The following is a 23,912-nucleotide window of genomic DNA, read 5'->3' on the forward strand; positions in this document are numbered from 1 at the left end:
AAAAAGAGTGTATGCTATTGCTTTGCATAGAACAACAACATGATTCAGGCCTTTGGTGGATTATTTTATATCAACATTTGACCTGATGATTTTATGTTAGTCCTCAACTTAGTACTGCAGTTGGGAGCTGAATTTCCATTGCTAAGCAAGGAAAGTGTGTCATGCTCGATTTTACAACCTTTTTTGCCACAATTAAGTGAATCATTGCACATGCTCAGTGAATCATACAGCTGTTAAGCGAATTGGACTAACCCCATTGACTTTGCTTGTCAGAAGCTGGCTGGGATGGTTGCAAATGACCAATAACATGAGCCCACCCACCCCAGACACTGCAACTGTTATAAAATCATGCCAGTTGCCAAACCCCCTGTTAGGTATAACATTGATACCAAATATGGTTTGGGTGAATAAATATATAAAACTTAGATATCATGGTTTAAGTGCTTATCACTTTAAGCACAATGTTGCAGGCAATTAGCCGATTAAGGGTGCGGTTAGAAGTTACAATATAAGTAAGCATTAGAAGCTGGAAAGCTTACTGCGACTAACTGTGTCTTACTGCGCCTAACTGTGTCTTACTGCGACTGCCTCTGTGTTACTGTGACTGTGCCTGTGACTGTGATGTTCCTGTCTGCTACTGTTTGCTGATTTACTGCGTAATTCTACTGTTCTACTGTTTGAACGTCTTGTTGAATATCCAGCGTTAGTTCCTCTGGAGAGAGGCACCGGAGGAGGAGAAGATATCTTTATCGGCTGATAAAGATATTGTAAGGACTCTTAACTTGGACTGTAATAGTGAGTCTTACTGGATGGAAATATAGTGAATGACTATTGGACTGAATGACAATGCTTTAAACTCTAAATGGATTAAAAACTATTTTAAACTACAAACAGTGTTTGTGTTCAGTGTGTGTATACTCTGGGGCCCTTCCTGGCTTGACTACTGCTGCAATACTCTTCTAGGGTTAATCCCCAAACACTAACATTGGTTATGGGCCCAGCAGCATAGTCTAACTAACCAGGATATAGCAGAGAGAGTTGGTGTGAGTTGCACATTACTGTAAAAACAAACTGTTTTAATTAGTTTAAAAATGTCTAAAAGCTCTCAACATATATCTCTTGCTAACGGCTGGAATCTTAAAGCGAAAGGAGAAGGTTTTGCACATTGTCTGTGCATAAACCAGGATATAAAAATGTTGTATATACCGCAACTAAAGTTTAATTTGCTTTCAGTAAGGGTATTAGATAAATTAGGTTATGTAATTACTTTTAAAGATAATAATTGCATAATTGAAAAAGATAACAAAAGGGTAACTGCAGCTTTAAATGGAACATTATATGTCTTAGATAATAGTAAGAAAGGGGAGGCACATACTGTATTTAATAATATAAAACCTCATAATGAATGTATCCATTTATTGCATAGGCGTTTGGGGCATGTAAATTTTAAAATGCTAAAACGTACAGTTGAGTTATCTGAAGGAATAAGGTTAAAACCTTGTGATAAATATTTGCGTTGTAATGTTTGCTGTAAAGATAAGAGCAAGGTATTGCCTGCAAATAGACTAAATGGTTTCAAAACAAAAGAACCTTTAGAAGTAGTATTTGCAGACATAATAGGTCCAAAGAAACCCAGTATGGGGGGTGCTAGATATATACTGAGCATTATGGACCATTATTCTAGATATGGGTTTTGCTATTTAATGAAAAGCAAAACTGAAACATATCAACATTTTTTCAATTGGATTAAGTTTGCTGAAAGAAAGTCTAAACGGCAACTGATAACCCTGGTGACAGATAATGGTACGGAATTTATTAATAACAAATTCCAGAACAGACTTAAGGTAGCTGGAATAGAGCATAAGAAGTCTGCTCCATACAGGCCAGAACATAACGCTTTTATTGAAAGAAGAGGACAAACACTACAGGCAATCGTTAGAACAATGTTAAATGATTCTGGGTTACCTGATTCTTTGTGGGGGGAGGCTACAATGTGTGCTAATAACATATTGAACAACGTTGTTAATACAACAACAGGTGAAATACCATTCACCAGGTGGCATGGTAGGAAACCTGACCTAAGTTACCTGCACACATTTGGTGCACCAGCATGGGTGCATATTCCTGCACAACTCAGAAAAAAAGGGCAACATAGAGCTAAAAGATTTTTCTTCGTTGGTTATCAGGCAAACCATAGGGCATATAGATTTTGGGAGAAAGGCACATCTAAAGTGTTATGTAGTGCTAGTGCCCAATTTCTAGAACATGAAGGATGGGAGAAATTAGAACAGGATGCCAATAAAGATGTAATTATTGAATCCTATAGAAATCCCATTAGTTATCCCTGTAACTTTAAAAATAAAGTAAAGAGACAAATACAGGATGAAATAGTGCCCATAAAGGAAGAAACAGATTCAATAGCTGAACAGGATGAGGAAGATGAACAGGTAGTAGTTCAACAAAGTCCTCCTGTAAGCCCTGTAATTCCCAGAAGAACTACACGTGTATCTAGACCGCCTGATAGGTACCAGGCTAACACAGTGTGCCAGATTAATCAAGTTCCTAATTCTGTTGAAGAAATTAAAAAGTATCCTACTAAGGAAAAGAAAGTTGGTATGCAGCAATGAATAAGGAACTGAATTCATTAAGAGATATGAAAGTGTATGAGAATGCCAAATTACCTGTAGGTAAGAAGTCCATTGGCTGCAAATGGATTTTTAAGGTAAAAACAGATAAAGATGGTAATTTAATCCATAAGGCAAGGTTAGTAGCCCAAGGTTTTAGGCAGAATGCCAATGACTACGATGAGGTGTTTGCACCTAGTCTTAAGGCAGCAACCTTGAGGGCAGCTTTAGTGTGGGCAGCTAGTAAAAACTATATAGTTAACCATCTAGATGTGGAAACTGCTTACTTGCACGCCCCATTAAAACATACTATTTATATGAAAAAACCTGTTGGTATTAAAAGTGAAAATAAGGATAATAATGATTGTTGGTTGTTAAAGAAAAGCCTCTATGGTCTTAAACAATCAGGCTATGAATGGAACCAGTATATTGTAAAGGAACTAAACAATATAGGATTTAAAGCTGGTTTAGCCGATCCATGTTTGTTTAAGAGGGAGACAAATGGGAAAGTATCATTATTATTACTATTCACAGATGACATTGCATTGATTACTGAAACTAATGATGAAGCAAATAAAATAATAGCATCATTAGGAAAGAGAATAAAGATCAAGCAATTAGGGGAGATAAAGAAGTATCTCGGTTTGAATATAAAGAAAACACGGAAAGGTTTTAAGATATCTCAGGAAGATAAGATAAGCAAATTGCTAAAAGATTACAAGATGGAGCTTTGTAAGCGGCTAAGACTCCAATGAGTCAGGAGTTTAGCAACACTGATGAACAAAGCCCGGAGTTTGATAAGGTGATTTATCAATCTTTAATTGGTAGTTTGTCTTATATAAGCAATTGGTCTAGACCAGATATATCACTGCGTGAATCAGTTGGCTAGATTCAATTCTGCACCATGTGAAAGACACTGGATTGCAGCTAAGAGGATATTAAGATATCTTAAAAAGACAATGAATTATTCATTGTATTTAGAACCAAAGGGTGATTTAATTCTGAGTGCTTATGCAGATGCTAGCTTTGCATCAGAACGAGACACTAGAAAGTCGACTTCAGGAACAGCCATAATGCTGGGTAAGACATTAATAGGCTGGAAGTCAATAAGACAACAGCATATAAGTTTGTCTACTATGGAGGCAGAATTCTCCTGTTTATCACTGTTATGTACAGAATTAATAATGTATAAACAAATGTTAATTGATATAGGTATAACTGTGGATTATCCTATAATTATACATGAAGATAATCAGGCAGCAATTCAAATGGCCACAAATATTGCAGTAAAAACAAGGAGCAAGCATACAGATCTAAGATACCTAAACGTGAGACAATCTGTAAGAAGTAAGATGATTCAGCTAGAGTACTGTATGTCGGAGGACAATTTAGCTGATAATTTTACTAAAGCCCAAGGTGCCAATAAGCACCAGGAGAGTTGTGAAAATTATGGGATTAGATTGTAAGGTATTATATATTTATTTCACCCAAAAGGGAGTATGTTAGGTATAACATTGATACCAAATATGGTTTGGGTGAATAAATATATAAAACTTAGATATCATGGTTTAAGTGCTTATCACTTTAAGCACAATGTTGCAGGCAATTAGCCGATTAAGGGTGCGGTTAGAAGTTACAATATAAGTAAGCATTAGAAGCTGGAAAGCTTACTGCGACTAACTGTGTCTTACTGCGCCTAACTGTGTCTTACTGCGACTGCCTCTGTGTTACTGTGACTGTGCCTGTGACTGTGATGTTCCTGTCTGCTACTGTTTGCTGATTTACCGCGTAATTCTACTGTTCTACTGTTTGAACGTCTTGTTGAATATCCAGCGTTAGTTCCTCTGGAGAGAGGCACCGGAGGAGGAGAAGATATCTTTATCGGCTGATAAAGATATTGTAAGGACTCTTAACTTGGACTGTAATAGTGAGTCTTACTGGATGGAAATATAGTGAATGACTATTGGACTGAATGACAATGCTTTAAACTCTAAATGGATTAAAAACTATTTAAACTACAAACAGTGTTTGTGTTCAGTGTGTGTATACTCTGGGGCCCTTCCTGGCTTGACTACTGCTGCAATACTCTTCTAGGGGTTAATCCCCAAACACTAACACCCCCTAATTTTGATCATGTGACCATGGGGATGCTGAAATGGTCATGAATGCGAGGACCAGTTGTAAGTCACTTTTTTCAGTGCTATTGTAATTCGAATTGTCACTAAATAAAGGGCTGTTAAGTCAAGGTTTGCCTGTACTAAGAAATACCACAGCAGTGTTTTCTTTTCTTTTTTTAAGAAATATTTTTATTTATAAAGGGAAGGGGACAGATGCATGAAATGTGGGATGAAGCAGGATCAGCAATCAGGAACTGCTTGGCCTCTCTGGACAAAGAAAAAAAGCAACCTACATCTATCCACACTGAGCAATTACCACAAGGAGTTTTGGTTTGTTATTCAGCCTGGTGGGCACATTTTCAATTTTCCTCATGATTAGAAGCCCATCAATTATTTTACCGAAAACCACGTATATCCCATCGAGCCAATCACACTTGGAGCATGTGATGAAGAACTGATAGCTGTTGGTGCTGGGACCACTGTTGACCATGGAGAGCAAGCCGGGCGCTGAGTATTTCAGCTTGAAGTTCTCATCGGCAAAGTTTCCCCAATAGATGCTGGCCACGCCAGTTCCATCTCCATTTACAAAATCATCTCCTTTGATCATGAAATCGTTCATAAACCTGTGAAAAGTGTTGCCTTTGTAACCAATGGGAACACCATCTTTCTTTGAATTCACCAATTCAAATTTGCCTGAAGTTCTTGGTCCTCTTGGGCACCAGGTCAGCGAAGAGCTCCAACTTCATGTGGCCCAACTCCTGCCTGCAGATGGTGACATTGAAGAAGACCACGGAATTTTTTGGGGTTAGAAACCAGCACCACCATGGCGACTGCCTCTCACCACAGCAGTGTTTTTGTGGTATTATTTTTACATTAGTTCTCTAGTTATAGAGTCCCATCCCATTTGCCTCCCATATTAACATTAGACAATCAGGAATTTATTTCAACTCATGAGAAGTCTATTCCATATATCCACCTGGACAATCACTTTCAGCTTGTTCTCCCTGACGTCCTGTTGAACACAAAGGTCTGAAGAACAGCCACCTTCATTTCCAGATCATAGCAGAAAACATTTTCTTTCCCTGAATTTACTTCTGACCTGCAGTGCAGGCTGATTGTGCTATCTTCAAAATGACCAAGAGCATATCTGTCATTTCAGAACCTCTCATCCAGCTTTCAGAGTAAATCACATGATTTCTGTATCCAACTGTTAGTTTGGCTGATTCTTGCACTGGAAACAAAGTGACACAGTGACTTCACTTAAGCCAGGCCAAAATACACACACACACACACACACACACACACACAGAGAGAGAGAGAGAGAGAGAGAGAGAGAGAGAGAGAGAGAGAGAGAGCGAGCCTTGGGAAGTGCATAGCTGTTGCTTACTACCATTTCTCCTGGAAGCTGGTTACAAGAAATGGTCAGGAATAAGGGATGTAGAAATCCACTACAAATAAGGAGTCCCAATGGAAAGATAACTCACCTGGCAATGTTTTGTTTAGTCCACTTAAATAAATGATCGGTTCTGTCACTCAATGTAGAGCACGTATTTCTCTACCAAGAAAAAAAAAAAAAACAGGTGGAGAGACAGTCCCAAATGAGATGTATTTGTGGTCTAACTTAGAGCCCTAAATTCCATAATGTTGTTAGTGAAAGTGAATGCACTGGCAGCAAAGGATGACTGTAGGTTATATTTTAGACCAACAGGGTATACAACAAGAAAACCCAGCTACATATGCCTCTCAAGTTCATATGTGGTGCTCAAACTTTCCTGGAGCTTGTAGTTTTTAACGGAACAGAATTGAAAAATATTGTGTAGATTGGGATTAATACAATTTACATTAGAAAAATGTTTTGCCTGCTTCTTTTCATTTCTTTGCATTTCCCCTTTCATCTTTTGCATGGGTATATTGTAGCATGCAGTCCTCGGCATGCTATTGATAAGCTAAGTTACTGATCCAACCTACAAAACACCAAAACACAGAGGGAGAGACAAACCTCCACCTCTTTCCTTCCAATGAATGATTGTCCATATTTCCAGATATCAGGTCTAGTAGCTTTAGCTGAGTAGGGCCTGAGCACAAAACTTGGGTCTTCAGGCAACAGTTTAGAATAAAGAAGAATCAGGGAAACCTCACCTTGTGTTTTTGTGTCTGAATTACATTACTTCTGATGATCGTGAACTATACTCCAAAATGCAAAGCATGTAGCACCTATGGGGTTCTCTTTAAAGAACTGTATTCATGAAGCTCCTTCAAAGATAATAAAACAAGTTGAAATTCTCTGCTTCTGTGTTCTTCCTTCATTCTCTTCCACTGAGCCAGCTGCAAAGGTGAGAAACCTGTCACCTCCCCTGCAGGCAACCTGCAAAGTGGATGATCAGAAAGAGGCAGAAATAGCCAACATGCTTTCAAATGGATTAGCAGTTCAACTCTGGTAGGTTTCAGAGGGAGTCCTTTCCCCCTTCCTCCTGTCTCCTTCCTCTTTCCTTCAGCAATACACAGACTTTCATGCATTGCAGGATTAGCTTTAAATGCATAAAGTTAAACCTCCAAGGATTTAAAAAAAAAAACATTGTCTTGCTTCTCTTTCATCCCTTCATCTCTGACTATTAATTTAAATGAGAGTCTGGAGAGATTGAACTGGAAGGGAGAAACTTTCAGCTGACAATCTTTGGTTAAATTCCCCCAAGAGAAGGTTATCTAGATGCTGTCTGATTGCAAGCAAGTGTGAGCAGTTCATGGCTGCCGACAAATCTGGAGAGCATCAGAAGGGCAGAGATGTTCCATGCAAAGAGCAGAGGGAGCGACTGTACAGCAGAGCAGTGAAAAAGGATGGCAAAGGAGACTGCCATATAGAAAGCAGGCTTCAAAACTGTCTGCCCCCATCCTCTAGTCTGACAAGACAGATGCAAAACAAGGGAATAAAGTCGGGATATAAAGCACGCTCACAGAATCTGACAAGATAAACAAGAATTGGAATGGAGAGGGCCACAGGAGAGAGAAGAGCAGAACTGCCAGTGCTGCCCCCTGTAAATCTGTGAGATGAAATGGTACTTTGAGGACAGGAGATGGATGGGAACACTCAGAGGCAAGCAACATAGATTGAAAAGGAACAGCAAAATGAAAATCTACTTTAACTGCTTTCCTGTGTGATACGGCCTGGACTGACATTCTGACCATTTGTTGTCTTTGGGGTGCATGAAAGCTGTCCTTGCTTCCTTCTAGTCATTGTGCTAAACTAATACCTAAATAGAGCACCATATATAAGTCTTGACATCACATTTCCAGAAGGATATTAGCAAGTTAAAGATAGTTTGGAGGAAAGCAACACAAATGATACAGGGGCTTGAAGATGTATCTCATGGATGCTCAATCTGAGGAAAAGGAGACTTGGGAGAATAGCCATATTCAGATAGATATATAAAAGGAAGCTACAGGAAAGATGGGCAAGGATTATTCTTCATGATTATAGAAACTAAGGACAAAAATAATGGATATGTTAGATTTCATTTAAATATAAGGAAAAAAAAGTTTCCAAAGGCAAATTCTGTAAAGCAATGGAACAGCTATGAAGGTTGTGGGTTCTCCATTTCTGTTTTTATGAAAAAGTTGAACGGCAACCTCTCATGAATGTTTTTACTGAAATTCAGTACTGAAATTAACAGATGATCCTTATTTACTGTCCCTGAACTAAAAGTTCCAACCCTCTAATCCTAGGCTTCTTTGGTGTTCATCTCTTGGCTGTATCAGAATACATGGCAAATGGGTAAAATATATGTTAAAGAAAATACTGGATTAGTTTCACTTTGACATTATTTTGCACCGAGACAAATTCTTTGTGTGTCCAATCACACTTAACCAATAAAGAATTCTATTCTATTCTATTTTGACTTTTCGTGCCTACTTGAACTTGATAAAACTCTGGCAGTTGTGAAGCTTAAAGAAGCCCTGTTGTTGTAAAAACTGAAAGGTTGTAAGAACATAACATCAACTCTATACCCATTCTAGTCCAATATTTTGTTTTTCATAGTGGCCCAATGGATAATTCTAAGATGCTCACAAGAAGAAGTTGAAGCTATAGTCCTCTCACATTGTTATTTCTGTATGTCTGATATTTGGAGGCTTGCTAGCTTGCTTTCAAATGGAAAGTAATTGACTTATAGTCTTTAGAGTTGTCAGTGTATTTATCCAAATCTCTTTTAAAAAATTATCGTGGAGGGGGCTATTGCTATACTTTGTGATAATGAATTCTCCAGATGAATTACGATATGTGCTGTGGGGGGAGGGGTCCTTTTGTTTATTTTAAATTTCCCTCTAATGAACTTGACTGGATGGCACGTCCTAGTATCTGAAGAGAAAAAGAAAAGCTTCTCGATACAATTGTTGATTTATATACCTTAATAACATCTTCCCGTGGATTTTTTTTTCTAAGCTATTTTTATCTCATCCCTGGACATTAGTTTGCAAAATGAATACATTGTCATAATATTTTCTTCAGATTTTTCTTTCTTCTAAAATTTTCACAGTTTTGTGAAAATAGTACCCTCTTTCCTTTTCCAGATGATTGATGGTACTCTATTTTTTTCCTTACTAATCACTAAAATTCTTTTAGGTGTTAACAGTTAGGTCTCATCAGATTTTCATGATATAGAAAAGACTCCTTTTTAATGAAAACTCAGAAAATTCAACATGTTTTTTTAAGTTACAAGTTCTTGGATAATTAGTTGTAGAAATGTGACTAATTAGAATTATCACAATGATGTTATTGTGTGTTTTCTACTTACCATATGGATTTGAAAAGACATGTTTGTGTACATAGAGGTAAAATGATAGGATGCATTTTCTAGTATAACAGAATGCATATCCGCTTAATATATTTAAATATTTGGCATAAAGAACTGTCTCCTGATTAAATGTGACTTGGGGAAAGGAGGACTATTGGAAACAGGAAAAACCTCTAAGTGAGGGCTGTCAAACTCCCAGGCTGTGTGCCGGATGTGTCACACACTGGCCATGTGCATGCCTGGTTTAGCAAAGGGAGGGGGCGTCCTGATATGTCACATGATGACTCCGTGATGATGTGAGTTTGACACCCCACTCTAAGTGATTCACTTTTAAACCTCCTCCCCAATTATCTAATTAGATTAGATAAAATAATTTCAATCTATTTGATACATGAAATAATCAATGAAAGTAATATTTTTAAATAACATGGTCAGACAACATGTTTTAGTATCAAATTAGGAATATACCCCACATCTTTAACAAATTAGTACTTCTTCACTGAATGTGAAGGGTGCCTTTCAAATGCAGATAGAACAGCAGCCATAGCAAAGCCAGATTTCCTGTGATCCAGTCCTATAAGGCAGCTATCACCAGAAGGCAAAGTCTATTAAGAACATAGAGGTTACATATATCTTTAATAGGCCGCTAACGTAAGCATGTTGAGGGAAAGAGAAAAAAGAAAGGAAGAAAGAAAGAAAGTGACTCCTACTTTTCTTTTTTATGGGGATAATTGGCAGAAGAAGTTTTACAAAGTTCTGAAAACTGCAGCTGTCTTGTAGAAATCAAGACAAGCTTGGAGGCTAAAGGACCTTGAGAAATGTCAGAAAGGGATTCAGCATTTATTCCAAACCATGAGCTCTAAATAAAGGAAGAATATAGCTAGTCAGGTCAGCAAAGAAGCATTTTGAAATTTATTAGAGCTGCTCCTTATACATGCTAACAGGACAGTCTTTCTGATGTAACCAACAAAAGAATTCAGCAGCTTTGTTCTTTTCTCTTTAACTATTTGATCTTTGCCTTTCTCCACTTCCAAAACACAACAGTATTCCCAGCCTAGGTCTGCTGTTAGAAAGTTTTCCCAAAGTTTTCAAGCCTACTAAATTTGATATCTACCCTATAACTGAACCACCTTGAACATTGCCTTTAAAATAATTGTAAATAAATACTCTCTTTGTCGGATCTTTAAAAAATACAGGATATGCTGTGAAGGTCTAGGTGTGTAGTTGGGATTGTATATGAGATACACAACCATCAACATTTCTAAAACCTTTAGATAAGCTGAAATTCAGCTTTAATAAGCTAAAATTCACCTTTTGGGAGAAGAATATGTGCAAATATGAAAATGCCTCACAATGAATAAATTCATATCATTATGTTTGCATAATTAAATGCTGGATGTGGTATGATGTTTGGCTCTCCAAAACAGAGGATACAAGAACATATTTCTCCTTGGAAAGACCAGATAATAAAATGGCTGATTAGCAGCACAGAACACTGTGACAGAGATGTCTGCTACAGCTGAGGGCATAAACATAGCAATGAAAGTAATTATCTGCATATCAGAACAAAGCTCTGTTCTAGCTGCATAGAACATTCTTTCATTTGCTATTAACATCAAAAACTGATGCATAGATATATAGTTGAACAAATGACTAAAAAGACGTCCTTGCTAAGCATTGGTATCACTTCAATATCGTAGCATCAAATTGCTTGCAGGTTGCTGCTTGTTGTTAGAAATGTGGTCTTTATCTTTCTTTGTCAACTGTCTCATTTGCTCAGACTGTCCTATAATCCTGCTGACTGTTATGTCCTATGCAGTTTTAGGAGCCCGCAATGCTACAAGCAGATCTAGCCAGCAAGGAGATCGCATGGGGAAACACACCCAAATACAGCTGAATGGCTAATCTGAAAGACGCAGCAAGAAAATAAAAATGGGGCTGCAAACAATTTGTGCCCAGTTCTAAAATGAAAGGTGTCAGACAGTTTTGCTTGGTTTTCATTTTTCTGAAAAGCAAAATGACTTACTTTACATTTTATGAACCATGTATAAATGGGAACAGAGTTCTTTATCAATTTTTTACTCCTATATTTTTTGGGGGTGCAAGGCTTGGCTCAAATATGCATACATACAGTGTGTGTGTGTGTGTGTGTGTGTGTGTGTGTGTGTGTATGGTATTCAGCTTTGTTCGGGTATTTTCCCACGTCATTGTAGTTGTGCTTTTAAAGTTGTAGCAACCTTTCGGCAGAATCTCATCTGCCATCATCAGGCTCATCATACACACACACACACACACACACACACACACACACACATGAAATTTGCAACCAAATGTTCTATATTTGATATTTGTGAGAAAATCAATACAAAGGCACATTTTTGTATCACAAAATAATGTGCAAATTTACCAGAATGGATGTATGAGTGAGTAAAGGTAAGATGTAAATGACTGCAATACAGACTAATCCATACTGATTTTGATTTATCAAGCAGGACCGGTTGTTTCTGTTGTCTTTTTCATATGCTACTCTATAAATTTAATGTTTAATATAGTCTTCTAAATAATCAATTTACAATCATTTGGATGAAAGTTGGCATTTAAATCTACACATAAATACAGATGCAAAACATACACACACATAAAATCATGTTTTAACCTGAGCATGCATTTAAAAAGGTGTTTTTATATGCCTGTTTTTGTTGAGGGATGGTTTGGATTATTTGGGGAGTGCAAAAATTGGTTGGTCATATTTCTTTGACCTGGATTTTGGTCCAGGAGGGGAAAGCGCAGATGAGTTTTCAGCCAGAATATACAAATATTAAACACGAGAAGCATCTGAAGTAATTTCATCCTATCATTATTTGTACTTACCCCCAGTGTTCTTTATGCGAGAAGCAAAGTTTAAAACATCATCTAGAGTTTCTCTGAATCTATGGCTGTGCAACTTCAAACATTTTTTTAAGTACTATCTCAGGCTTAATAAAACAACCCTGGAGACACATTGAAAATGTATTCATATTAAAAAGCCAGCATGCAGACGACTGGACTTACACTTGATTGCAAATGCACCTCTGTGCATTGTCTCCCTGAAAAATTGGCAGTAACTTTCAGAAACAAGGGTAATGGCCCTCTCTTATCTGCAGGCTTAACAAAGATCGCTTTTCAAAGCTGTGTGACCAAATTAATGTGCAGTCTTCCCCCTCCCCCAAGGTCTTTCCCCTGGTTTTATTAGTGGTGATAATATTGTAAGAGGGGTGTGAAACAGCTAATTCACACATGTGCCGTGTTCTGCATGCTGCCTGGACCTGCTGGAACATGATTTTCAGAAGAATGATGAGAGTAATAAACATTTTCTGGCAGAGGCTTGCAAAACTGCACCCATTTTAGTCACTCAATAATGGGCCATAAAACTCTTTGAGAACTGCAGGAGCAAAACAATGTATAAAGGAATGCATAAATTAAAGTGAGGAATGCCGGCTCAATGGCATGTTACAACTTCCAAGTACCGAATGGAAGTGGAGGTAGAATCATATTTGCGTGCTCAAGGTTATATGCTCAAAAATGCAACAAAACCAAAGAAACACAACATTTGCTCTTCCAAACATTGGTCTACATAGCTATGGAAAATAGTCAAAACTATCATCCCAATCAGATAAATTAATCTTCCCAACAACAATGAAAGCTACTAATGACCAAGAAGAATGAGTTAACCAGCAAGTTCTGCTCTCCTGGTTTTCTTTCTTTCTTTTATCTTTCTTTCTTTTTTCTTTCTTTCTTTTTTCTTTTTGGTTTTCAGCTTATTTGCATGACAAAAAATAGCAAGTGATGAGAATAAAAGTGGATAGACATCTGGACTAGTATCACCCAGGAAAGCAACCCAATGAAACCATCTGGAAGAAAGCTAGAATGTTGATACAGGAAACAAATTTATGAATTTACGACATAACTGTGATTCAAAAGCCAGTTTGCCTATTTGGCTCTTCTCAAGGTTTTGGGAGGAATTCTCTTCAGAATCAAGCAGCACAATCTTACACAGGTTTAATCCAATAAGTCTCAATGGTTTAAATCAGCCCAAGGTAAGTATATACAAGTTAAATCTGTCAGAAATATTTCCATGGATTATATCAAAAGAGAAAATGTAGGCACCTTGTTAAACAGTGTAATAAAATTATTTAGTTTCTACACGAAAGAGTAAAATTAGGAGCTCTCTAAAAGCTCACAGGCATAGAAAAAATGGGAGAAAAAAATTGCTTTTAAATTTATAGTACATACCTAAAGTAAGGCTATTCAGATACTTGTGAAATACACACACACCACACACACACATCTCAAAACATTAAATATGTAATTAGTTCATGCCCAGTCCAGAAATCATCTTAGAATAATACATGGACAAAATGACAGTGAAATGGACTAAGAAATAGCCCTGTTCACATCACATAATCATTTTAATTAGTTTCCTGACTTGGATGATCAAACCTATCCTTTTCAGGTTTGTTTGGTTTCTTAGATGTCTAACATTACATTGATTGTGATTTATTTCTGTTTTAGTTTGAGAATTGTTTTCAAAATAAATCCACATAAATATGAACACATTGCCAATCTACCTTATTATGCATATAGTTATATGACATTTGGCCTAACAGGCATCTTTTGGAAATAATTGTCACTAACATAATATCTATATTGGCATTTTTTTTTCAATATAATGCACATTTGGGGGTATGTATTTTCTTAAGAGAAAAAATTTGTCTAAATGATTTTAGATGGGATTAACTTCCCAGAGAGATTTAGGCAAGTTACTAGAAAAGTTAAAGTCAGTTCTTCCAAATATGACTTGAGCTAAGTTTCCATTTCTGGTTCAAAGACAAATTGCTAGCTACCAAAATGCCATTCTTGGCAATCAGAAAATAGAGGAAGAAATTTAATTTTAATCTAGTCAGGAAAAGGTGAACTGTGGGTTGAGACTTTAAGAGTCGATGATGGGGTGATAATATTGTTCCAGTGTACAATAAAAAACAATTAAGAACAAATACAAAACAACAAGGAATGCATTAATTCTAAAGTGCTTTAAAAGCAAGAACAAATAGCCCAAGGTGATTATTTTATTTAATCTAATCTCAGTCTGTGAACCCAACTAAATTGAAATGATGGGGAGCCTTGCTGCAGAGGAGACAGCTAATGTTTCAGCTTGTCAAAGCAACAGGTGTTGAGTCTTCCATAAGAATTGAACAGTTGAAAAATGTTTAGATATTTTCAAGATAATTTTAATTTTGATAAAATTATTTAAGGATCAGAAGGGTAATCCAACACTAGGGCATTAAATCTATTTTGGGCTTGGAAGAAAGAATTCTGCATCTTTCAGATATATATGGAAAAATTAGATATAATTGTAGAAAGATTTATGCAATAAAAGGTTATTCAAATTGCATTTCAGTAACTGTTTTTTTCTTCAAATAATCATATATTAATAGCATACAGTTCTAAACATGTTGACTAAGTGCTCTCTCTCACTCTCTCTCTCTTTCAAATGAAAAGTCTTTCTTCCATCTAGGGATATAAAAGAATGTTAAATTCTTCTGGAAGCAGATATGTTGTGCAATCCATGTTGAAATGAAAGCAAACTCTAGCTAATATTTCTTTACTCCATCATAATGGAAAAGCAAGGAAATGGTAGCAGTGATATTTAAAAAAAAATGAGTTGACCAAATGCTCTCTTCCAGCTTTAATTAACCTTTAAAAGGTCTGAGACTCTTGTACCAGAAGAGACTTCTGTTACAAACCCTTTTCTGCAAGACCACATGATGAGATATAATTACATCAGACTGAGGTTAAACAGAGGGACAAGAACTCTTAACTATGTTATGCATTTTAGAAAATTAAATACAAATCTAGTCTGTCTCCATCCATTCTTGGAAATGTTCCTTCAGATTAAACACATAATAATCTTCAGGAAATAATATCAGATATAGAATAGAATAACAGAGTTGGAAGGGACCTTGTAGGTCTTCTAGTCCAACCCGCTGCCTAGGCAGGAAACCCTACACCACTTCAGACAAATGGTTATCCAACATCTTTTTAAAAACTTCCAGTGTTGGAGCATTTACGACTTCTGGAGGCAAGTTGTTCTAGTGATTATTTGTTCTAATTGTCAGGAAATTTCTCACTTCTAAATTGCTTCTCTCCTTGATTAATTTCCACCCATATTGCTTCTTGTCCTGGCCTCAGGTGCTTTGGAGAATAATTTGACTCCCTCTTCTTTGTGGAACCTGCTGAGATATTTGAGATATTGGAACACTACTATCATGTCTCCCCTAGTCCTTATTTTCATTAGACTAGACATATCCAGTTCCTGCAACCGTTCTTCATATGTTTTGTCCTCCAGTCCCCTATATGGTGCTATATGGTGGGAATATAGAAGGTAGAGAGAAATGACATTTTTAGGATCTACAGATCTCCTTTCACATGAATTGTCCCTTTTTCCCATGAAGTATTCAAGAACCAACCATCGTATCTAGGAAATATTAGATCCCTTTCCTAAGAAATTATGGTTTTTGCCTTCGGAGGCATCTTTTTGATTTCCCTGGAAATTCCAAAAATATTATTCAATCAGGAGATTTTTTTAGGGAATGTTTTTTTTTTAAAGAAAACCAGAGGTAAATACGGATACATTTCTTTTTCCAATATTGAAGTAGGTCTATAATGTCAATTAGAGTCCTCTTCATAAATTTTAAAGACTGCATGAATATTCAAATTTTGGAGCAGGAGGGTCCAAAACCCGATGTCTTTTATGCTGATCTGCCCTGGTCTCTATGATTAAGACCTCCTTCCATTCATCTGAATACAAGTAGGGCAATTTTTATGATTACAGATATTGTGAGGAGAATTTCAGCCAGGTTCAGATGAGGCCAGAGCAAGTGCATGTACTGATGAAACAGGAAATGGGCATGATCCTCTCCCCTTCTGTGATTTGAATTGTCATGCAATCTTAATAAAAGAAATGATGTTTTTGGAGTACAATCACAAAACTATTCTCATATGTTCCATTTAAGTGATTTCATATTTAAAAAATCCAGAACTTGCAATGGGCCTATAAAATGATTTCTGTACATATGAATTGCAAATGTCACTAGATTCTTATTATTAGCATTGCAGGATAAAGCCTTGAAGTCATTTGAGGTGAAACAACATTGCCATTTGGTTTCACTTTTGGAAATGGGAGACTCACGTTGCTTTGTGTAATAGTTTTGAAGGATTCTGTACAAAACATTGTCAAGGAGAAGCACCCTTTTGAATCTTTCCACACCTTTAGACTATTCGTGTAATTTCTACCTAAACTGTACTTCCTGAATTAAGATGCAACTTAAAAATGCAGGTATTAATATGAAGTAGACAAAAATATGCATATTGGGAAGATATGCATAACATTGCAGTATCCTAGAGTAGAAGTAGGGAATTTCTATGTCAGTCAAAACCTGCATCCTTCTGAATAATGTGTTTACCACAGCAATGGTGAAGAAACAGTGCAGGGGGCCAAAGTCAAAAGTAAACGGGGCTACCAATATATATTTAATTAGAGGTCAATTTTATATAATTCAGTGGGACTTATTGGCTTGGAACCATATGCATGTATATCTTTATGATGTTCTGCTCTTTTAAATGCAGGTATGTGCTTGACTAATTATTGAGCATTGACATATGATTAACTTGTATCACTGTGGAACTCATTCCAAAGACTTGTGGTATTTAAATACCAACTAGCCATTGACTTTACAGTCCATTTTATGGCACTCATGGACTGAAGGGAGAAGAGGGGGAAAAGTCAAGAAGTGCATTTTTCAGAATGGCTTCATAACTTCCACTATCCCATAACCTGTGATCTGTGATCTAGTCTTGTCCTGATATTATTTTACAGATCCCCAAAGGGAATTCCTGTGGAGGATTTGTGCCTCTGTTTGAAGGCAGAGATTTCTCCTGTTTTTCAATTGCCTGAGACAAAGTGACTGATTATTACATGGGAAGAGAAACTGAAGGACATCAACATACTCTAACATATTTTGGCACAAGACAATAATACAGTAGATTACAATCCTTCTCACAGCTGATTGAGCAAAATGAATAACAGAAGCAGAGAACCAGAGGCTGGTTCCTCCTTCATGCTCACATGGCTGCACTTCAAAACACAAAGGGCCCCCTTCTTTTCATTCATACACCTCAAATCATAACTCTGAATCACAGGAATGCCTCCTATATCTTTTGCAAGAGTTATGAGCTAGCTGAACCTGAGATGATGACAGCTCTGCTCTGAAAAGATATTGCATGCTATCTTGGATCATTTTATTATCCTTTTCCCATTTACTTATGAATTGATCACCAATTTAGCACCTAAGGCACCTGAAATAGTGTCTCATTATTATTTCCAATTTTACAAATGGGAGAGAACTTTCCTGTGCTGTGTCAGTCAATACTAAATTACAATGTCCTTATACAATTTCTTTAAAGTATATTCCTGTGCAAAAGGCCATCTTTGTTCAGCATGAAGAAGTGAGGGAAAATGTAAGAATAGCCAGCTTGACCCAAATCAGAAACAGGCAAACTGAAGTTCCAGGTTAAATATATTTGCTGGCCTGTTTGGGGAATTTATGACTAACCCTATCCCCACATCTATTCTAAACAGAATTGACAAAAATTGGAATTGGGGTAGCTTGCCCTTTTGAGTAGGAGATACATGGGCATTCAAGTGCAAACATTTAAATTGGATTTAAAAAACAAGAAAACCTCTACTCCATCAACATATCCAAAACAATCCAAAGGAAAACCTGCTGAAAATTCTAAGGATTTTTCCCCTTACACATGTGATACAGTATAGGAAATGAATATTGCTGTTTACTTGGCTGATAACTTTATACAGCTTGCATGTGTGCATGCAGACACAAATTTACAACAATTAGCATCCATTCACCAAGAAATTAACATCTTAGGGCATTACTGGAGCACTTAGACTTCAGCAAGGCATTTGACAAAGTAGACCACAACCTACTTCTTGGTAAGTTAGAAAATGTGGGTTAGACAGCATCACCACCAGATGGATTTGTAACTGGCTGACAAACCATACTCAATGAGTTGTCCTTAATGGTACTACATCTACATGGAGGGAAGTAAGGAGCGGGGTACCACAAGGTTTCATCTTAGACCCAGTACTCTTCAACATCTTCATAAATGATTTAGATGAGGCAATAGAAGGGGAACTCATCAAATTTTCAGATGACATTAAGCTGACAATAGCCAACATCCCAGAAGACAAGCTCAGGATCCAAAAAATATCATGACAGTTTTGAACAATGAGCCCTATCCAACAAAATGAATTTTAATGTGGAGAAAATCAAGGTTTTACACTTAGGCATGAAAAACCAAAAGCACAAGCATAGATTAGGTGAAACCTAGCTCAAAAACAGTAACTGTGAGAGGGACCTTGGAGTCCTAGTGGACAATCACTTAAAATGAGCCAGCAGTGTGTGCCAGCAGCCAAAAAAGCTAATACAATCCTTGGTTGTTTAAAAAGAGGCATATAATTAAAACCATGTGAACTATTAGTACAGCTTTATAAAGCCTTAGTAAAGCCATACCTGGAATACTGAATCCAGTGTTGGTCACCACATTACAAAAAAGATGTTGAGACTTGGAAAAAGTGCAAAGAAGAGCAGTTAAGATGATTAAAGGCCTGGAGACAAAAACATATGAAGAATGGTTGCAGGATTTGGGTTTGGCTAGTCTAGAGAAACGAAGGACTAGGAAGATACGATAGCAATATTTCAGTATTTGCGAGGACGCCACTTATTTTCCAAAGCACCAAAGGGCAAGACAAGAAACAATGGATGGAAACTATTCAAAGAGAGAAGCAATCTGGAATTAATGAGAAACTTCCTAACAGTGAGGACAATTAACCAGTGGAACAGCTTGGCATCAAAAATTGTAGGTGTTTCATCACTGGAGGTTTTTAAGAAGAGACAGATAACAGATAATCAGAGTTGGAAGGGACCTTGTAGGTCATCTAGTCCAACCCCCCGCCCAAGCAGGAGACCCTACACCATTTCTGACAAATGGCAGCCCAATCTCTTCTTGAAGGTCTCAAGTGATGGCGCTCCCACAACTTCCGAGGGCAACTTCTGTTCCATTGATTAATTGTTCTCACTGTCAGAAAGTTGCTCCTTATTTCCAGACTGGACAGTCACTTGTCTGAAATGGGATAGGGTCTCCTGCTTGAGCAGGGGTTTGGACTAGAAGGTCTCAAAGGTCTCTTCCAGCTCTATTCTGGTTGATTGATTGACTGATCATCAGCCATTCTACAGAAATTTACAAGCAAATTAATCTGCGTATTGCCTTCTACTTGTTTTTTTAAAAATCTAAAGTGTGTTATAGAAAAACTTATTTTTTTTTATTTCTAATTTCTAGTTTCTAATCGAAATTTTATTCTGTTCTGTTCCTGCATAAAATCAAGAGTGCTTTTAAAAAATGTATTAAAATGCTTATTCCTGTTTTTCACTTCATATATTCATATTGACATATATATAACCAGCGCAGCACATACATCTCAATAATAGCATAATAGTAAAACCAGCAGAAAACAAGTTGATTTTGACCACTGCTAATTTCTTTTTTTTAAATAAATTTTATTGTTTCCCAATTTTAAAAACATAAAATAAAACTTTATACATTGTTATCAAGATATCTTTTGCATCTCCTCACATTTTTCAGTATACGTATTTACTTATTCCTTTACCATTACATCTTACTCTTACTATAAATCAATATCTTTTATCCTTACGTCTCAATCTTCTCCATGGTATATTTACATATTCCCTCATTCTTTTCCTAATTGCCACTTGACCACTGCTAATTTCTACAAACACTAAAAAATAGCTTTTAGAATATCTGGGATAGAAAAAAAAAGTTATTACCAGAGACCAAAGAACTATCGCATAGATACCAAGAGAACCTTTCTGCAGAAAACTCTCCATAGTTTGGATGCTAGCGGTGAAAAGATTTTCTCTTCTAGAAAATATTGGAAACCAAAGTGACAGGAAAGGGATATAGACATACAGTCAGTGCAGAATGGTACTTTAATTGTTAGGGATAGGGATAGGGTAGAGTCAAGTCTTCTGCCAGTCATGGAGAGAGAGTCACTAGGTAGCTTGGGTTTAATCACTCACTTTTTTCACCTAACTTACTTCACATAGGGAAAGTCTGAAGAAGAGAATTCCATGGATACCACTTGAGCATCTAAAGAAAAAGTGGGATATCAATTGGACAAATAAAGACTATTTGGAAGAAATATATAAACAACATTGAAACAAGCAACAACTGAAATGAAAACCATCAGGTGAAGCTGCTCTCCCAAGCCAAAATCTAGTTCTAAGTAATAGACTTTCCAATCCACCAGTGTTGAGCCCAGTGGTGGGATTCAAATATTTTTGCCACCGGTTCGGTGGGCGTGGCTTAGTGGGGGTGCTTTGCGCACGGGCACACACTTTGCGTGCATGCGCATACCAAATGCTCACTTTGCGCAGGCCCAGAGGCATTTGCACAGGTGTTCTAACTCGCCTCCTGCAAGCCTGCATTATCCCGGTCGCTTGAGCAGCTGCCGCGCTGCACTACCGGTTCGGTCTCCGCTGCTCATCACTCCTACCGGCTCACCAGAACCAGCCTAACCTGTCAAATACCACCACTGGTTGAGCCTCACTGAAAGCAGAACTTTCATGTTGTGATAGTAGCTATACACTGCTTGCTACAAGATGTGTTGATTTCCTCTTATCAAAAGATATTTTCTGTGCTCTCGGGGTAATTGAGATAACAGCTGATGGTATTGACAACAATTGTGCATTGAGTATACTTTCTGGCTTAAGGTAAAAAGACCCCTGCTGTGTGCAGAAGCGATGTCTATTGAAAGCATTGTCATTTCACAACACTACTTACAGCCAGTACCTGCAAAATATGGATGGAAATAATGTCATGTCATGTTTGCTTTTATCTGCAATTCTTTATGACCAGAGTAGAGTGACATCCTAATTGAACATTTTCAAGCAATCTACTACAACTAGTGCTCTCTGGATTAGGTCCCAAATCCTAGAATTTTCCGTCTGCATGACCAAAGACCTAGCATAACTAGAAATGTCATGAGTTTAAAATTCAGAACATGCCATAACATGTTCACTACATTTTATTAGATGTCTTGTGTTGCTGAACTCTTCATAAAATGAAACTAGAGGAATTTAGTTTCTTTTTCTTTTTCACACAATATATAATTATTCAGATTTCACTTACAAATCTTAGATTTTTTTGTATTGTAAGAGAACATATATTCAATGCAATTAATCATAAAAGCGGGAGAGGTTTCAAGTTACCAAACTTGGAAGTATTATTTTTAATTTAAGGTCCTCCATACTCTCAGGAGTTAGGGATTCCTATTGCTTGAAGGAGAAATTTTCTTAGCTTTTTACATTAATGAAACAATTTGTGCTTTCATGCATAACTGCATGCTAGAGAAACGAGGGGAAATCAGAAATTATATTCCTTGGAACTGCTAATACATAATAAAGCTTGTTTATTTCAATTGAATTCACTCACTCATTCATTCATTCATTTGATTTATGGACTACATTTGTTCCGTGATACTGTAGTTTGAGGAAGCTGACAAAGAGATCTTCCTCCACTGTATTCCAAAACAGCAGTAAAGTAAGTAGTTTGGACTGATAGTGGCTGACCCAAACTTTCCCATTGAGGGACTTGAACCTACATTTCCCCAGTTTCAGTTCAACACTTAATCATTATCCCATACTGACTCTCTGTGTTATAACTCTATACATTAAAGTCTGGTGTAGATATAAAACATTAGGAAGATTCTATCTCACTGAAGCAGAAATGGCAGGATTTAAGAGTCACATTAAAGACTCAATTGCTTTAATTATTCAATTCATTACAGCAACTGCATTTTTAGGCTCTTGTAGAAGCCTAGAAAAAGACTAGCTTGCTTTAATGAACAGTAGAGAAGTAATGTATTCATGCTTGTTCTTGTGCAAAGTCTGAAGCATTTCTTTCAAATCATTTTCAAACTCTGCAGAGCTCTAGTCTATATCCTGGATCAAGGGTGCAAGTTATTTCCATTTTGTTCCATTCTGCCATAATATGGGTGAATCTGAAACAAAAGAAAAAAATGCATCTGCTTTTACTTTCATACACAACATTTCCCACCCTACCTTTCTGTACACGTTTGTGTGCAAGTATTTCTCAAAAGTACATGTTTGTATCTAATATTCTCATAGTATCCATTTTTACAGCCAAATTTACACAGGCTCTATGCACCTTTCCAAAATCTACGGATGCTTTTTGAAATACATGTTTGAGTCAAGAATTATAAACACCAGCAGACTGTATTTCACTACAGCCCATACAGAATCTATATTGGCTGAAAATGCCCTTTTAACCTAAAATAAATCAATGGCAAATGTCTTCTATGTACCTTAAATATTTGAATGAAAAGATGCAGAATAGAGATTCTGTCCATCTTTTCCAGATAAGCCCAACATTTTGTATGGCCATTGGACTCTGACAAATGTTGGAGACCGAGTGGGAGGGCTTTGTAGAGTTGCCTATTTGGCCAAGTTCTACATGGGTGAGATGGGTGGGGGAAACCCACAAGAAATCATGATTTATACATGTGGTGCATCATGCATTCACTCTGTGGGCAAATAAAGTTTTGAAGTAGCCATGTTCAATTGTGTTCTATATCACAAGGTACATTACTGTCTTCCAGAAGTAACTGCATGGCAGAAGTGGGAGAATTCCAGAAGTCTGGCTGCTCCTACAGAAAAACTCATGGGAACTATTTTTCATTTCTCTTTCTCAGGTTTAATTTAAATTTGATACCATGGAAGATGGTGGGAGTGGAGCACCGAGGAAGAATCTGGGCAAAGCAATCAAGTCATGTTCATAAGAGTGAAGGATGCTTGAAAAGTGCCACAAGGACTGCAGTTCCATCCCACACAAGGGATGCCAGGTACCAGAGAACACAAGGAAGACATGAGAGGGTGCAGCCTACAACAGTGTTTAACGGGTAGTATTAATCACTCTCATTTTTGTCTCAAAAGTGCTTTTTCAAGGGGAAATTGGACTTTCATAGTTTTCTTTGAAGACATTTCACTTCTCATCCAAGAAGCTTCTTCAGCTCTGACTAGATGGTGGGGAATGGAAGGATTTATACTCCTTGCAGACAGCTGGTCCTTTGCATTCTTTTGGAGAGTTGTTGAGGCCACTTGGAGGTTTGTCTTTGTCCTCAGGGTCACCTGAGTAGTGCAGATGGATGTGGAGCCTTCTTGGAACTGCTGAAA

The 23,912-nt window shown here is 37.1% G+C and overlaps 1 long non-coding RNA gene and 1 pseudogene across 1 annotated transcript in view; one reads left to right on the top strand and one right to left on the bottom strand.

Moving 5' to 3' along the window:
• LOC148131245 (uncharacterized) overlaps positions 1 to 23,454 on the top strand; it is a 253,717-nt gene extending 230,263 nt beyond the window's left edge. Inside the window, exon 3 of the long non-coding RNA XR_015748340.1 lies at positions 23,432 to 23,454. This is a non-coding gene — a long non-coding RNA (uncharacterized LOC148131245). The remainder of the gene's footprint in view (positions 1 to 23,431) is intronic.
• On the bottom strand, positions 5,037 to 5,566 carry LOC113419180 (peptidyl-prolyl cis-trans isomerase H pseudogene; annotated as a pseudogene).
• Positions 23,455 to 23,912: the final 458 nt, after the last annotated feature.

Source organism: Notechis scutatus, chromosome 3 (genome assembly GCF_049901735.1).
Source record: "Notechis scutatus isolate UNSWTSFEM ecotype Mainland chromosome 3, rNotScu1.2, whole genome shotgun sequence".
NCBI lineage: Eukaryota > Metazoa > Chordata > Lepidosauria > Squamata > Elapidae > Notechis > Notechis scutatus.